Source organism: Eptatretus burgeri, chromosome 13 (assembly GCF_056783735.1).
Source record: "Eptatretus burgeri isolate ZD-2024b chromosome 13, Ebu_testis_v1, whole genome shotgun sequence".
NCBI classification, from domain to species: domain Eukaryota; kingdom Metazoa; phylum Chordata; class Myxini; order Myxiniformes; family Myxinidae; genus Eptatretus; species Eptatretus burgeri.
The window spans coordinates 34,281,759-34,293,595 of record NC_140973.1 but is presented as its reverse complement, the minus strand read 5'-3'; the positions used below and the strand labels follow the sequence as shown (position 1 = coordinate 34,293,595).

Sequence of the window (11,837 nt, the reverse complement as noted above, 5' to 3'; positions counted from 1 at the left end):
ACGCCAATGGAGAACCAAACGAAAATTAAGATGACTCTCAAGACTTGTCAATTGTTAAGTAGTATTTCATAAAATATTAATTTTTTTCATTTTCGCAGTTTATTTTGGATCATGCTTCAGCGGGGATGTTCCAGTTGGCTCGGAAATGGTTGGATTTACGTTAGCACGAGAGACGTTTGAGAGGTAAAATGTGTGACGTCGTGAAACCTTTCAAGCACATAGGCGAGCATTGTCTATCGTTCAAATTGTATAGTCTACTCTCTGAAGATGTCAAAATTATATATTTTTTTGCTCAAATCCTGCTCTTAACTCAATATTACTTTAGGAAGAAGATGGCACAATCAATCTTATTTCGCGTCGGCTTGTCTTGGTTAATTTGTCGGCCCAACTATAACACGTCAAAATGGTGCTTTGCATGCAGGGCATTGCATCACAAGGCATTGCATCACAAAATAGACCTTCCCTTGGTTGGATGTTAAGTTGGGTGTCCCACGTGCTCATTATCTCGTGGATATTAAAGATCCCACAATGTCTTTACATGAAAAGTAGGTCAGTTATCACTGTTACTGTGAACAAATTGCAATTTCCTGCCCGGATTATACCTACAGTCAAGCGAATGCATCCACCTTCGAATTTGATGCTTGGCAGACACAAAACATGACCGGGGACTAAAACTTGGTCCTCTATCAGGATAAGTGGCTGACAAAGGTGGCCAGAATGATGAAGGCCTCAGTAAGAAGAAAGAGAAAGAGAACTTGAGCAATATTTGTTGAAGTGACAGCACACTTGAGTAATAGTCTGTTTTATTGAAAGGCAGTTGTACTTATCTGACAATGCAATGTCTGAGATTGTATTGTCTGATATTAAATGTCATGTCTGGTGATGTACAAGCTGAATGAATTGTTCAACGCTCCCTTCTGTCACTCGTTCTCTCTTTCTCCCATTTTAATCCATCCTTCCTCGTGAGTGGTTGACCCAATTATTATGCGAATGATATAAAGGGTCTTGGAAAAAAACAGACATAAATCTTTTGCTCGTCTTTCTTATCTCTTCTTTCTGCTTTTTTCTTGTTATCGATCTTTAAAATCTAAAAAACAAATCGATACAACATTCAAACAAGCACCATGTCACATGTACAAAAGGACCATGTTCTTCTTCTTCTTCTTCTTCTTCTTCTTCTTCTTCTTCTTCTTCTTCTTCTTCTTCTTCTTCTTCTTCTTTTGTGACTATAATTATTCTGGGGAATAGTTCTGGTTCAAGTCTGTCTGGAATTGGCCAATTGCCTGGAGTTTGTAATTTCTTTTTTTTTGCCGGTGATAACTCACCTACTTTCTCAGCATGGGATCTTTAACATTCACCAACAACCAGTCCTGGCAGAAGGCTTAATGATCATCTGATGGATGGCACACATTGATGAATCGGCATCGCCCCACATGCAAAACATCAGCTTCACCTTCCATATACAGTATATTTGACTAGCAGGTGTACCCGGCAATGCCTGATGCTGATCTAATGTTGTTGGTACGTTAAAGAAATTATTTAAATTTTTTTTCTTGTTTTGTGTTTTTTTTGTGGGGGCTGAAAACACTTCCCTACACCCACAAAAGAATGGGGTCAAGGATCATTTCATATTACCTTTCACAGAGCAAAAAGGCTTGGAGAAAAATCCAACTTTCTTTCAAAATATTCAAAAAAAATCTTTTCTTTACTGGCTAAAACACTCCCCAGCACTTAGTGATGAACCTCAGAAAGTTTGATGAAGAACCGTAGAGTCATCTCTGAGAAAAATGGTGACAAACAGACAGGCACACAAATGACCCTCTTCTAGTATACGTATATATTGTTGCGGTTTTCGCGCCCGCCGGCGTGCTGACGGCCACGTAACTCGAATCGCGGCACGTCGCCCACCGGACGGACAATCCAGTCGTGACCCTCTCGGACTAACGCCGGGAACCAGTCACGGGTGGACCTTTCGGTCTCACCGCGATCGAGCCAATCAGCCCCCGCGTGGGATAGGGTTGCTCGCCAAATTCGACCGACCTAAGTACCCACGCGGAGGGTAGACCGGGCGATCGCACCTCGCCGCAGGTCGACTTCGGACACGGGCCACTTAAGCGACCCGTTCCGTACTATCAGAATAACCGAGCGGTGTTATCGTCGACCTCGACGGTTCGATTAATTATCGGGCGTATTCAGCCCACTACCAACCCTTTACGTGAAGCAAGATGAGGGTTCAATGGGGGAAAAGACGAAGCGAAGCGGGAGAACAGTTCAACAATAAAGCACATTTATTCGCGGCACACGGGAAGCACACAAATACAATTCCACCAAAAGCACACAAAAAAAAGAAAACACAATTCCATTTACACAAAAAGCAAATATAAAAGTGAAAACACAGTGCAGAGCTAATACCGACTACCGAGCACACGGCAACACTTATACAATTCTACTTCACAGACGGCGCCGACAACACATACCCAAAATCAAGGAAAAGAAATACCCTCAAGGATGAGGCGGGCCTGAGGCCGAGACCGGGTCGCGCCTACCCGTCTGGTGATGAGACGCGGAGCGGCGATGGCGCCCCAACCCGCGGGCCTCGTGGACGGTGTCTGGTAGGGGGTGGGAACGGGCCCCCTTGGTCGCACTATCTCAGCGCGGGGGAAACAGGAGGGGGTTGCTGATGCTCGGGGTATAGAGGATCTTTATTATCCCTGGTGTGCGTCTCCACCTCGGCCAGGTCGCGCTGCCGGCCTTCCTCGGGCGTGCAGCTCCCGGCACCGTCGCGAGCACCCCCTCGTCTGCCTTCGCCGCTGCCGCCTCTCCGCCTCTGGACTCTCCACCCTGGACTCTTCTTTGGGCTCTCCTCGTTCGACTCTCTTCAGCTTCTCCAGCTACTGCAGGCTTCGGGCTCCAGACTTCCACACTCCGACTCTCCACCCTCCGACTCCTTCTCGTTCCGCTGACTGACGAACACCGTCCTTTTATCCCCCCGTAGCTTCGCCTTTGACCCCCTCCCTTTGACCTTTCACCTCGCTCCCCATTGGCCCGAGAAAAAGTGGGCGTGAAGGCTTTTTGATCCACAAATTTGCATATATCGATCGTTCTGGAGGCGGGGCCAAATCGCCCCTCGCTCACCGATTGGACGGCAAAAAGTGGGCGTGTGTCGTTTTTGATCCGTTTTTGAAGCACAAAATCCGTGATTTTGTACACGCTGTTCAACGTGCGCCCTGCACGAGTCCAACACCGGTACCCACAGCGGGGCAAGAACGGTGGCGATGCTACGGTTGCGAGGTGTGACGTGAAGGTCGTGGCGGTTGTGGTGAAGCGGCGTTGTGGTTGGTGGTTGATGTTGTGGTTGTGGTGGTAATCATGGCGGTTGGTCCAAAATAAAGATAGTAAAAGAAAAACGGCTATCCTGAAGAGTCGCAGCACGTATAAATGACATGTATTCCCACTAGACAACGGGTTTGGGCCTAACTACACATGCACTTACCGAGATACCTCACCTAAGGGACCTGAATGGTGGTTTGCGAATTTGGTAACCACAACACTACCCCCTCCCCTTTTTACAGACTCGTCCCGAGTCGTCAAATTTTCGTGTGCCATCATGTGTAGTTTTCCCCTAGTACATTTTACCTACGGATCCCTGAGTGCGACATTCATGGTATTCGTGTCCCCAAAATAAATAACCTGAGGGCTGCGGAACTATCTAAACAAACTCACTCATACGGACGACTTAAATAAAATTGCCGGCGCTAAGACATACATGCCGGGGGCGCACTCATATTTACAGTACATCTTAACCTTAACTTACAAATTTTACACTAAACCATGGCCCAGGATCATTGAACTCTGCAAAAAGAAAGCAGTTAGCAGGGAGCCAGGCTGCCCGCATGCAGTCTCTGGCTCAAAACAATGCAGGTGACAGGGAACGTGGCTGGCTGCTCACACGCAGTCCAAGGCCTTCCCTTTTGAACTGAACGCAGTGAACCACAACGGTGCATGGGCTGCACAACGCAGTCTCCGTGCCAGCTCAAGTGGCACACGCAATGAGCACAACGAATGGATGGATGAACACAAACACGGTGCACGGGCCGCCACTGCAGGCCCGTGTTGTAGCTGCCAACAGGGCAGTTCTCGCAGCTTGCAAACTGTTGCCTTGATCCTGGCGCACATGGAAATGATCAGGGGGGGGGGGCAAAGCAAAAATTGAACGGGGCTGGTGAACGTGGGCAGTGGGCATGGCATGGCAAAGGCAGCAGGCAAACACAGCCCGCAGAAGAAGGCCGCTGCAGGCAAACACAGCCGGCAGATGAACTGGCCGGCACAGGCCTTGAAGAAAAACAGCCAGCAGATGAACTGGCCGGCACAGGCCTTGCAGCACAGCAGCTGCAGACGAAGTTGGCCGGCCTCCGCCTTGAAGCAAAACACGGCCAGCCGATGAAGTTGGCCAGCTCTTGCCGTTCAGTGGAGGTTGGTGGAGGGAGTGCGGTGGTGCTGGCCACTTGGAAGGCGGGCTCGGACCTACCTACCTGTCTCCCTCCCACCTATCGCCTTTGCCTGTCACTGTACATACCCACTCCCTTAATTTGTCAAACCCCAATTTAGCCCCAACTTATTTTTTTTATTTTTTTATTTTTACTTCCCCACTATAAATCGTCCCCTAACCCCCTTTATCGTCCTTGTTCGGCTAACCTATCCTGTCACCTAGCCTACTCCCAACCCCTACGTTCCCTTCCCGGAGGGGAATAAGGGAGAGCTAATGTCCTGTGTCGAGGCCCAATTCAAGCCTCAGAATGGCCTCCCCAGAGTTCGGCGATCTATAACCAAAGTGGGTCCAGCGGCCCACAACGACAGCGAGGGGATGGATGGTGCGGAGGGGTACATCTCCTAATCTACCCTAACCATTTAACTGTTAAACTACCCCGGGGCTTTCAACAAGCGCCTCTCGCTTAAACTATTGGTTCTAACAACCCAGATTCCCGTCGCCTGTGTTGGTGTCCTCACAATTTTGGGGCTCGCCCCCCAATTTTCTCTCCGTGCCCTCACACGGTCTCCTGGCTGGGACACGTGGCTCCCTTTGGCAGGCACGACCCTCTGCCGAATCTCCCGCTATGGCACCCCCGGGCACTACACTGCCTCCGAGCCTACCAGCTCCCTAACACCGGGGAGTGCCCCCATGGCACCTCCCCTGAAACGCACACGTGGCAGGCCGGCCTCCCGGGCCCCTTTCCGAGGGTCACCCGTGCCCACAACACTGCCCAGGCGGCTAATGGCGCCCCGGGCCCCCGCACCAAGCAGGCGCACCCGTGCCCACTACTCTATCCCGGCCCCCCATGGGCCCATGGCCTACCGCGGCCGACTAGCCTGGTGCCCGGGGTACCCACTCAGCGATACTCACCTTTCGCAGCCACGCTCCCAACCCGTCAACAGGGCTCCTGCACCCCTCCAAATGGGTCTCGAGCCTACTTTCCCACCAACAACAAAACGACCTCCATTTTTCAATTTGACTAACCCAGCTAACTCACTTTACTCTGACCCCGGGGTCCCTTGGGTGGGAGTCACTCCTCCCCCCAATCACTCATCGCACCATGCATTCCCCATTCGCTCCATACACACACAGACCCGCTGGCCTCACTCACACACCAAGCACATGTACTCACCTCACAACCCACAACTCTTCAACACACACACCGCTGAACTCTGCCATCCTTCTATCTACATCCCCTAACTAACTCGTGCTCCCACGTCGTCCCTTAAACTATAGCACGCTCCATTTAACACTATGTAGCTAAGCTACGTCCCCGCTACACATCCAAAGTCTGTCTCTGTCTCCAAAATAATCCCATTTTCTTTCCCAAACTAAATCTCGCTAAAATCCCTCTAACTAATCCATTCCACGGACTCCATGAGGACTTACCCCTGCCCCATGAAGTCGGTCTAACTAAGCTAACCCTTCCCCCTAACTAGTTTCCATCCTGTGCCCAGGTCAAGGGGGTCTTCCACCCCTTGCCCAGGAATCCTGTGTACCCGAAAGTGAGGCTTGCTGTTTTTTTTTTTTTCATGCACAGCACCTGCGCGGCAACTCAGAGCTCGCGCACTTTACACCTGCCCGTGACGTCATGCAGCTGCACGTGTTCCTCGTCCCTCCTTGGACGGTACCATCCGGCAGAGATACCCCTCCTGCCGGATTCCAACCACACGTGCAGCCATGACGTCACCGTGCGCAAAAAAAAACACAAGCCCCACGTCTCGAGGGGTTCCCCACGCGAACACATGTGCTTTGCCCGTTGGAGCTTAACACACACGATCGCGTGGAGAACCCGTCCGGTCCAAATCCGTTTACCTGCCTAAACTTTGTCCGTCCGCGGGATCGGCAAATCCACCGCGTGCGTTTCCGGACCGGGACTTCACTCTCGCAAGCGAGCACGTGGCGGTCTCGTGCGTTGCACAGCACAGACCGCGTGCTCACTGCTGGGTGAACCCGGCACGTTCCTCGAAACAACTACAGCCGCTACACGGCTTTCTTTCATCTGTCGTCGTCGTCGTCGCCATTCCACACACGCATACCTGCGTGTTACGACGCACACAGTCCACTCCATCACATTCACACGGGGAGACGCGGCTGCGTGCTCCCGCATGCCAACCGACATCTCCCTCTCATACCGCTCTCTCACACACACGGTCTCCCTGGCACACAGCGACCTTGCACACGGCCGTTCACTCACGCGTGCCTCACTACTCACACAAACCATACTACTCACACGTGGTGCTCCATTCACTCGCGCGGGGGCACTCACCCGCGGTGCCTCACCCACACACGCGAGGGCACTCAACCGCTGTGCCTCATCCACACACCGTGCCTCACTCATACACGCGGCGACACTCACACACGCGGTCTCTTCCACACACGGTGCCTCACCCACACACGCGGGGGCACTAACCCGCGGTGCCTCACTCACACTCCGTGCCTTACCCACACACGCGGGGGCACTCACCCGCGGTGCCTCACTCGCACTCCGTGCCTCATCCACACACGCGGGGGCACTCACACCTTGCACCACACACACAGGGACAACCACACTGGGGATTCGTGTCCCCACAAGGGTCTCCGGGGCCTCTATACCCCCCAAGCTCTACGTGCACCCGTCCACAGCACCCGTTCTCTCAACCTCGCAAAACACGACCGAACTCACCTGGTCGTGACTCGCCTCAAGGGGGCATACTCCCTCCCCTCGTTCCTGGAGGAGGCCATCCAGGTGCTCGCACCGGGTCCCTGCACGCTCCGCGAGCTCACCCCCATTATCCTCCACTACCTCCGTGTGTGTGTGCGCGTCACTTACCCCGTCTTCATCGTGTTTATTGGTCTCTGCTTCTTTCTGGCGTCTTTCCCTTATCTTTATGTAGGTCAACCTTGCTTTCTCTTTAAGTCGCTCCCGTCCTTCCCTGTTTTTCACTCCTTGCTCTTTCACGATCTCCGCGTACCTCATCCTTGCTCTCCGTATTAATTGTTCTTTTCTCTCCCTCGCAATTACTTTCACCTCGTCTCTTGTCTCCCGAATTACTTTTTCCTTACCCGCCTCCACCGCGGGCCTGTCAGCCGTTGCACCCCCTTCCAGCTCGTTTGTTCCGACACGTGGAGTCGCCATTTTAAGTTCCCTGCTCACGGCCTTCATGCCCGCCTGCAGGCATCGGCCCATGTTCTGCGTCTCACCCCGTAGTTCTTTCATTTCTTTTTTCATTTGCTTGCCCATGCTTTTCATTTCGTTTTTTATTTCATTTGTCATTGCCGCCAGCATGGCGCATAGCTGGGCCACGTCGGGTGCGCTTGAGTGAGCCGTTTCGGCAGGGGTTGGGGAAGGGTCTTGGTGGAGAGGGGGGGGGAAGGTGTCATACACCGCGGCCGCTGCCGCACCCACCTCGGGCCCTGGGTTCAGTTGGGCGAGTCCGTGTTCCTGCACAATCAACATTTCCTGCACGGGGATTCCATCCTGGACCATGGACTCTACATTATTACACATATACATTTCTAATACCCCCGGCTCCCGCTCGCCTTGAGACGCCATCTTGCTTCTCGTGAAGGGTTAATTTAACTCGCTCGTAATTTGGAGGGAATCGGGGGTCGCTTCTCTCACCCCTGGACCGATTCCCGTGAATTTCGCTGGAGACAGGAGAGCCTGTTGTCCCGCTCTCCAATACCAGTGCCGCGAGGAGGGCGATGAATTTGTATCCCACTCCTGACACCAGTGTTGCGGATTCCGCGCCCGCCGGCGTGCGAACGGCCACGTAACTCGAATCGCGGCACGTCGCCCACCGGACGGACAATCCAGTCGTGACCCTCTCGGACTAACGCCGGGAACCAGTCACGGGTGGACCTTTCGGTCTCACCGCGATCGAGCCAATCAGCCCCCGCGTGGGATAGGGTTGCTCGCCAAATTCGACCTACCTAAGTACCCACGCGGAGGGTAGACCGGGCGATCGCACCTCGCCGCAGGTCGACTTCGGACACGGGCCACTTAAGCGACCCGTTCCGTACTATCAGAATAACCGAGCGGTGTTATCGTCGACCTCGACGGTTCGATTAATTATCGGGCGTATTCAGCCCACTACCAACCCTTTACGTGAAGCAAGATGAGGGTTCAATGGGGGAAAAGACGAAGCGAAGCGGGAGAACAGTTCAACAATAAAGCACATTTATTCGCGGCACACGGGAAGCACACAAATACAATTCCACCAAAAGCACACAAAAAAAGAAAACACAATTCCATTTACACAAAAAGCAAATATAAAAGTGAAAACACAGTGCAGAGCTAATACCGACTACCGAGCACACGGCAACACTTATACAATTCTACTTCACAGACGGCGCCGACAACACATACCCAAAACCAAGGAAAAGAAATACCCTCAAGGATGAGGCGGGCCTGAGGCCGAGACCGGGTCGCGCCTACCCGTCTGGTGATGAGACGCGGAGCGGCGATGGCGCCCCAACCCGCGGGCCTCGTGGACGGTGTCTGGTAGGGGGTGGGAACGGGCCCCCTTGGTCGCACTATCTCAGCGCGGGGGGAAACAGGAGGGGGTTGCTGATGCTCGGGGTATAGAGGATCTTTATTATCCCTGGTGTGCGTCTCCACCTCGGCCAGGTCGCGCTGCCGGCCTTCCTCGGGCGTGCAGCTCCCGGCACCGTCGCGAGCACCCCCTCGTCTGCCTTCGCCGCTGCCGCCTCTCCGCCTCTGGACTCTCCACCCTGGACTCTTCTTTGGGCTCTCCTCGTTCGACTCTCTTCAGCTTCTCCAGCTACTGCAGGCTTCGGGCTCCAGACTTCCACACTCCGACTCTCCACCCTCCGACTCCTTCTCGTTCCGCTGACTGACGAACACCGTCCTTTTATCCCCCCGTAGCTTCGCCTTTGACCCCTTCCCTTTGACCTTTCACCTCGCTCCCCATTGGCCCGAGAAAAAGTGGGCGTGAAGGCTTTTTGATCCACAAATTTGCATATATCGATCGTCCTGGAGGCGGGGCCAAATCGCCCCTCGCTCACCGATTGGACGGCAAAAAGTGGGCGTGTGTCGTTTTTGATCCGTTTTTGAAGCACAAAATCCGTGATTTTGTACACGCTGTTCAACGTGCGCCCTGCACGAGTCCAACACCGGTACCCACAGCGGGGCAAGAACGGTGGCGATGCTACGGTTGCGAGGTGTGACGTGAAGGTCGTGGCGGTTGTGGTGAAGCGGCGTTGTGGTTGGTGGTTGATGTTGTGGTTGTGGTGGTAATCATGGCGGTTGGTCCAAAATAAAGATAGTAAAAGAAAAACGGCTATCCTGAAGAGTCGCAGCACGTATAAATGACATGTATTCCCACTAGACAACGGGTTTGGGCCTAACTACACATGCACTTACCGAGATACCTCACCTAAGGGACCTGAATGGTGGTTTGCGAATTTGGTAACCACAACAATATCTATCTATAATTCCAGCAGTGTGTGTGTGTGTGTGTGTGTGTGTGTGTGTGTGTGTGTGTGTGTGTGTGTGTGTGTGTGTGTGTGTGTGTGTGTGTGTGTGTGTGTGTGTGTGTGTGTGTGTGTGTGTGTGACCGGTTTCTCGCCAACCACTAGTCCGATCTAATTGAAACTTGCCACCTATATTGCTGGGGACCTGAGGATGTGCCTTTTCAAGGTTTGATATTAATCGGACAAGTGATGGCCATTTATTTACCAAACTAATGACAGGACACGTTGCTGCGTAGACGTGGCCGATGGGGAAGAGATCCACAACCGCGTTCCCCATTATGGGTTACAACGCACGGACTTCCGGATAGTGATGACTTACTGTATTCTAATAATTTCTCGATTTCTTATGCACATTCATAGATAAACACAATGCCCCAATCCAGTCGTCGTTTAAGAGAGCGAAGGAACCTCCAGTGTGATTGTTTGAGTTTAAAAAAAAAAAATTTGCACGTAAGGCCAAGCACGTACGGGCACGCAAGAGCGAAGGAACAGCCTGTGTGGTTGCTGTTTCTGGCATGCGGTTTGAAAGTTTTTTTTTTTTTGCACGTTCGGCCACGCACGTACGGGCACGCACTAGTATATGTAATATATCGAAGTGCTTTTGATATTTGCATGTGGTATATGCTTGGGAGCAGTCATTTGACTGGCTTTTCTGCTAGTCTAATAAATAAATGCCAGTGTGTGTGTATGTGTATGTATATGTATATGTATATGTATATGTATATGTATATGTATATGTATATGTATATGTATATGTATATGTATATGTATATGTATATGTATATGTATATGTGTGTGTGTGTGTGTGTGTGTGTGTGTGTGTGTGTGTGTGTGTGTGTGTGTGTGTGTGTGTGTGTGTGTGTGTGTGTGTGTGTGTGTGTGTGTGTGTAACCCCAATCATGCCAAAACTACTGGGCCAATTGCCACCAAACCTGGCACATGGACCAAGTTCGACCTCGTCGTGAACATTGGCTCCTTGGTTGTTGTCGTTGTCGTTGCTGTTGTTGTTGTTGTTGTTGTTGTTGCTCTTTTTACCCATTAATCATGATTATATCCCTAAATTTAATTTTAAATCCGGTTTGGGGACATGGCCTCGACGTCTCCGGCTCTTATTGGTTTAAACTCGCATATTACATCACGCCTACCTCATTAACCTAATCCTAGCTTCCCTTAAGTTTCGTTATTGTAATGCCTTTAATATAATTTATGCATAATAATTTGATGCACAAGTACCCCAAACTTAACTTTCCGAAAGTAAATAGAAGGGAATATTTAAATGAGTGGGGAGAGCAAAGACGAGTATTGTACTGTAAGCTGTCCAGAGACAAACACCGCCCGGACACGTCCGGAGACAAACAATGCCGAGACACGTCTGGAAACAAACACAGACACGTCCAGAGACAAACACCACCCAGACAAATCCAGAGACAAACAAACACTGATCGGAGATAAACAATCTCTGTCTGGAGATAAACAGCGTCTGGACACGTCCGGAGACAAACAATGCCCAGACACGTCTGGAAACAAACACAGACACGTCCAGAGACAAACACCACCCAGACAAGTCCAGAGACAAACAAACACTGATCGGAGATAAACAATCTCTGTTTGGAGATAAACAGTGTCTGGACACGTCCGGAGACAAACAATGCCCAGACACGTCTGGAAACAAACACAGACACGTCCAGAGACAAACACCACCCAGACAAGTCCAGAGACAAACAAACACTGATCGGAGATAAACAATCTCTGTCTGGAAATAAACAGCGTCTGGACACGTCCAGAGACAAACTCCATCCGGACATGTCCGGACACAAACAACGCCTGG

The 11,837-nt window shown here is 51.5% G+C and overlaps 1 protein-coding gene across 9 annotated transcripts in view; it reads right to left on the bottom strand.

Moving 5' to 3' along the window:
* The window catches only part of LOC147014221 (neuronal cell adhesion molecule-like), a 395,545-nt gene that overhangs the window by 179,243 nt on the left and 204,465 nt on the right, over nt 1–11,837 (bottom strand). The gene's annotated exons all lie outside the window — the stretch shown is intronic.